Below are 6,137 nucleotides of genomic sequence, written 5' to 3'. Positions count from 1 at the left end.
GTTTATGATATGATTAGAATACTGTATAAAACCTGTACAAAAACATCGTAAATACATAGCAAAAAAATATGTGAAAATATAGTAGTAGCACTCTTTAGCAGGAAGCAGCAGCGCCGTAAACAAGCGCTATAGCTAATTAGAAGTAGTGTTGGACAGGAAAACGCTACTGCTAAGCCACTTAACAGTAGGGCTGGTCAGGAGTGCTACTGCTAAGTAGGTATAGCAACAGCGTGGGACAAACAACGCTACTGCTACAAGTTAGCTGTAGTGCCTTACTAGTAGCGCAGGTGCTCGCACTACTGCTAGGCATTTGACCCGCGCTACTGCTAGGCTTTTTCCTAGTAGTGAGTGTCGTCCAAGCCAAGTGGAGGCCCCCCCTTAGGGTTCCCCCTTCCCCATGCGCATGAGCCTTGTATGGGACGTGGTGGAGCCCTCTGAGGACTTCCGGAACCCTCTGGAACCTTCCGGTGGCTTCCCGGTACAATACCGAAAAAATCGAACTTTTTTCCGGAACCCCGACAACAACTTTCCATATATAAATCTTTACCTCCGGACCATTCCGGAGCTCCTCGTGACGTCTCGGATCCCATCCAGGACTCCGAACAACCTTCGGATTTTCCACTATTAATATCTCAATATACCTTAGCGCTACCGAACGTTAAGTGTGCGACCCTACGGGTTCAGAACATGCAGACATGACCGAGACTCCTCTCCGATCAATAACCAATAGCGGGACCTGGATGCCCATATTGGTTCCTACATACTCAACGAAGATCTTTATTAGTTGAACCACGATGTCAAGGATTCAATCAATCCCGTATGCAATTCCCTTTGTCCGACGATATGTTACTTGTCCGAGATTCGATCATCAGTATCTCTACACCTAGTTCAATCTCGTTACTGACAAGTCTCTTTACTCGTACTGTAATACAAGATCCCGTGACTAAACTCATTAGTCACATGAAGCTTCTTATGATGTTGTATTACTGAGAGGGCCCAGAGATATCTCTTCGTCACACGGAGCGACAAATTCCAGTCTCGATCCATGCAACCCAACAGACACCATCGGAGATACCTATAGAGCACCTTTATGACCACCCAGTTACGAAGTGACGTTTGATAGCACACAAGACATTCCTCCAGTATCCGGGAGTGGCATGATCTCATGGTCTAAGGAACTGATACTTGACATGAAAAAAGCTATAGCAAATAACTAAGCGATCTGATGCTAAGCTTACGGTTGGGTCTGTCCACCATATCATTCTTATAATGACGTGATCCCGTTATCAAATGACAACTCATGTCCATGGTTAGGAAACCATAACCATCTTTGATCAACGAGCTAGTCTGGTAGAGGCTTACTAGGGACACGGTGTAGTTTATGTATTCACACATGTATTTAAGTTTCCAATCAATACAATTCTAGCATTAATAATAAACATTTATCATGAACGGGAAATATGATAATAACCATTTTATTATTGTCTCTAGGGTATATTTCCAACATGACTTACCGCTAAAAATCAAAAGGCGGATGCTACATGTCGGCTGGGTAATGTTTGGATGAGATTGACCGCCTCGGCAGCCGTTGGATGGCAGGTGCAACAGCCGTTTGATCTCCGCCCATCAGCCACAACAACCATGTTGCGGTTGACCCATTTACGACAAGATCCTTGTTATGCTCCAGTTCAACCTCTATCGTTGCAACACGCCCTATGTTGCGACCGCAATTAATAGGACCCGTTGCAAACTTTGAGGAAGATGACAATGCGGTGGTGTGGTGCCAACCGGGAATATGTGGGTGGCTACCTGGGAGATGATGGTGAGCGCACAATCATGGTTCATCCAACGGCTGCGCACATAGCTGACGCTGCGGGAGGATCAGCCGGCTGAGCGAATGTGTTTTCCAAGTCAAAAAGCAATATTTAGATGGAAAGTACACATATTGATAATTTCAGTAGGACTTTATTGTTGGGGTGCTACGCTTGATACAAACAATATAATTGTCATGCGCGAACGCTGACAAATCAACACAAAAGTTTAAAACTTGTCAAATCACGGTACAATCCGTTTAATATGGTCCCATAGGTTGATATTTTTCTAAACACAGTATAGACGCAAGCGTTCATACATACGCGTATACACTTACTCTTATAAACGTACATACACACCCTACTACGACTTGAACTCTGATGGGCTGGGGATACCACTGACCTCTAACCATCTAACCACATATTGGTTCGCCCGTAGCCTGATAATGCGAACAAATCATTTCAATCACTAACTGGAGGCACCTGTCTTTTTTTTGGAGGGAAACCGGAGGCACCTGTAGCCGTTAGATCAGATCGGTTTTCCAAGCCCAAACGCTCACGTCCGGCCTATCTCCTTTTTTTTTTTTTTTTTTTGCGTGGAGTCCGGCCTATCTCCTTCCTCGAGCTAGCCCTTCCCGGTTTCTCAGTGGCTTGCCCAACGGCGGCCGTTCTCGTCTTCCACCGCCAGCGCACTACCTAGGTCCAGTCTCCCGTCAAATTTGGTCACTTGTGCTCCGCGTACCTACAGCCCATGCGTTGACCGACCAGCCTTCAGGCTCTCATCGCAAGATTAACGATAGGAGGGCCCGATAGATCAGGAGTCAGTGCGCCGTCACACTTTCAGTCTTTCACCTCCCTATCTGACGGCCTCACTCTCACCTCTCTCTGCCCCTAAACAGAGACAGCTCGGTGCAGCAGTAGCGGACGGCATACTGGCGAGTCAATGTGCTGAGAAAAGGAGGCTTCTCAGCAAATGTGAAGGGCGGAAAGGGGATCTGCTGTAAGTTATACGGCATCTTCTTTTCTTGTATAGTTATTTTGTTATTATCTCAGTGAAAGGTGGATGTTCCATGCGAAATTTGATCCCGTGTAGAAGAATGAATCTAGGAAAGTACTTTAGCTTTGCTAAATTGTCTACGTAGATTTAATGCTATTCCTTGTTGCATTAATAATGCCTTATCATTTACTCACACAGTATTATTTTTTGTTGTAGTGTATTGTTAACTTGCCTTTGTTGTCCGCATTGCCGACATATATAATGCTCTATTGTTGTCAGTATTTTAGTATGATTTTTGTTAAGAAATTTGCAGTTAGGTGGCGTGCTTTAGAGTTAGGAGCTCCTATTTAATATTGTTTTACTTAAAGATTAATCTGGAGGGACTCCTTTGCCAGAGATTTGCCCTTCAATTTTTTTGTTATGATATATAATTGCCTTTTTGTGAAAATCTTTCTGTGGATCTTTCAATTGAAGATCATCATTCTAACTTTTCAAATTGCAAAATCCTTTGAACATTGCAAAATCATCGGGTTGTATATAGACTACTAGATATTAGGTGTATTATAGCTGTGCTTTTAGCTCTGTTCGTATTGATTAATGTCTGATTCTTTGCTGTCGACATTTGATTATGTTTGATACATTCTTCAGATGAGGAGCAAATGAAGAACCATCCTTATGCATTTGGAATAATCTGGTAATTTTCTTAGCAAGGTGATTCTCCTGTTGGCTGTTGCGTAGTGAATTTCTAGGTAACTGTAAACTGAAAAGAAGCTTATGATACTGCTGCCATTCATGACTAGAGGTAAGGCTCTTGCAATACACTGGATTCACATAGCAACCGAGATATGGTATAAATCTTCATTAGTGTTTTTATGCTACTCCCTCTGTAAACTAATATAAGACATTTTAACCTAACATGTTATATTAGTTTACAGAGGAAGTATTTTGCAACTACAACACATCTAAGAATGCAACTTTCAGTAGTAACATCAATTTCTTAATTTATAAAAAACATCAATCAGTAAATATTCTTTATGCATAAATGCTATTAATGGTTTGATCATTAACTGTTTAAAAAATGACTAGCCTGTGCAAATGCACGGGTTGATAACTAGTTTCTTTGTAATGAAAATGTGATAAATATAGTAGGCCGGGGCATGATTTTCGTTCCTGATACATAGTACAGCACAAAGATAGAAAGCAGTTACATTCTAATTACCAACCAACTGGCGCGCTTTTTTGGCAATGTCGGAGAGGAGAGGCCTAGCAGTCTTCTTCACACTGCAATCAGTCCCAGCAAAGAGCATGCAACTTTCGAGGTTAGACATGATCTTTGAGTCCTTACACAAGGACTTCACGCATTCCTCCAAGTCCGCGACATGGCCACGATGCAGCATTAATATCGCAATCTGGCTGCAAAGCTTCACGATTCTTAGACAATCAGCTCTGGCCTCACAACTTTGTTCGACTATAGCCTTGAGGTTCCGCACAAATTCACCCTCTTGGAAGGAAATCTCTAGACCACATCGTTGAAATCATTTGCACTGACACACATCACCAAGGTAAGCGATAAGCCGATAACAATGCTTCTCGGAATTCCTTATTTGTCTGATTACGTGACTTGATTTTGCCACTGTGTTTGGACGGCAGTTGCTTTTCTTCATCATCACCCGGTCCAGAAATTGCCTGGTTTTCTTCATGTTTTTTGGTTGCGACAATTGCCTTTACTGCCTCGGTCACTCTTGCAAGACACAGCAATTCATCCTGTGCAGAATTTGTTCTTTGTTTTATGGCGAGGTCTCGTTTACTGGCCAGTACTTCCGTGAGAACCTGCAACAATAATGTAACTTGTGGAAATACAATCACTGCCCAGATGATACTGCTAAAAAAGTATAACCAAAACTATTGTCGTGCCGGCTATTTTTTTTATGTAATTACTAGATGAATGAATCTGTAAGCTAACATTTGGGAGCAAGGCTTCCTTCACATAATCCTTGTCCAATGTACAGTGACTGCACAAGTTCTCCAAGATCTCCAATGCTACTGTCCTGTAGGTGATGTTGTTCTTAGCATCAAGTATCTCATTGAGACGATCAAGAATGTCATTCTGTTCCATCACTATGAACATAGAGTCTCATGAACATAGAGATAGTTTTTATCTTGGAAAGTAATGCCAGCGATTTCCCAGCCGTATTTCTAAGCTTTTCTTCTCCCTCTTCATCATCAGTAAGGAATATCTGCAACTGCTTCTTTATTAGATTTTCTTTTATTCCTGTGCAGAGGTTGGCCGAAGAATCAAAACCCAGTTCTGTCAAGATTTCTATGGCACACATCTGCAGTTCTCTGCTCACATTGTTCCCCTGATCAAGAAAGCTCTCCAGGTTGCTCAGTGCCGGCTTGCTGGAAGAGATTTCATGGGTCAGCCTTTTGCCATTCCACTCGGGAGCACTACTTTAGTGATCTAAACGCTCTTATATTTTCTTTACAGAGGGAGTAGTCAGTCATAGTTTATGCAGCATCGTCATGGCGCTCAAAGTAGAAAGCGTATTGTGGTATGTCCAAGTAAAGGTTCCAGTTCTAGTTTAGTCTTGCTTTTAGCTGTTTTAGCCTCCGCTCTGGTGCTCAAAGTGGACTACACGAACCAATGGAAATTTAACAAAAATTCACAAAAATTGAAAAAATTCGGCTCAAAGTGGTCAGGGAAAGGTCCTTTCTTCAGTTTCAGTCTTGTTTGCTTCGGTTAATTTTTTGCCTGTTCTTTGCTTTGTGTACTCTGTTTTTTTTTTGAAGGGCCCGTGGCCGAACTTCTATTACTAAGAAGAGACATTAACATTCCTGCCCTTTATTGCCGCGACCCCGACTGTTCTTTGTTAGTATGTGTGAGCTATCTCAAGTTGAGTTGATGAGCACTAGTGGTTGGGGCGCCACCTGGTGGCGCCTCTTGAGGCGGGATTGTGCGCACAAATCATGCTATCGTATTTGTTAACGTATTTGTATGACAGTAGGCTTAGTTTAGCGAGAGCGACAATTACATGTTAGTGGTCAAAAATGAAAGGCACGATAATATAACTACAACAGAAAAAGTGTCCTTTCATAAAGTAGAGCAAGCCTAAACTATACAATTGAACCTCACATAAGTATATTTTGTGTGAATGTGGAGATCACACCAGACTACTTAATGTAGCAAATGACATACCACATTTCTCTGCAATCTCATTCCAGTCAAGCAACACTTCTTCTCTTGGCCAGAAAGATAACTAAGGACCTACACAGACTTGGACCTTTAACAATCTTGCTCTCATGCCACTGGACCTCCATTTGCTTGAGAA

General features: G+C 42.3%; 1 long non-coding RNA gene across 2 annotated transcripts; it reads left to right on the top strand.

Moving 5' to 3' along the window:
* The first annotated feature begins 2,392 nt into the window (after positions 1-2,392).
* LOC123098348 (uncharacterized) lies at positions 2,393-5,649 on the top strand. 2 transcript variants are annotated; one of them, XR_006447723.1, is made up of 5 exons: positions 2,393-2,631; positions 2,711-2,811; positions 3,457-3,502; positions 5,089-5,226; positions 5,297-5,649. It is a non-coding gene; the product is annotated as an uncharacterized lncRNA (long non-coding RNA). The 2 variants fall into 2 exon arrangements; XR_006447722.1 differs by having other exon boundaries at positions 5,089-5,649.
* Positions 5,650-6,137: the final 488 nt, after the last annotated feature.

Source organism: Triticum aestivum, chromosome 4D (assembly GCF_018294505.1).
Source record: "Triticum aestivum cultivar Chinese Spring chromosome 4D, IWGSC CS RefSeq v2.1, whole genome shotgun sequence".
NCBI classification, from domain to species: domain Eukaryota; kingdom Viridiplantae; phylum Streptophyta; class Magnoliopsida; order Poales; family Poaceae; genus Triticum; species Triticum aestivum.
This window is presented reverse-complemented; position numbering and strand designations above follow the sequence as displayed.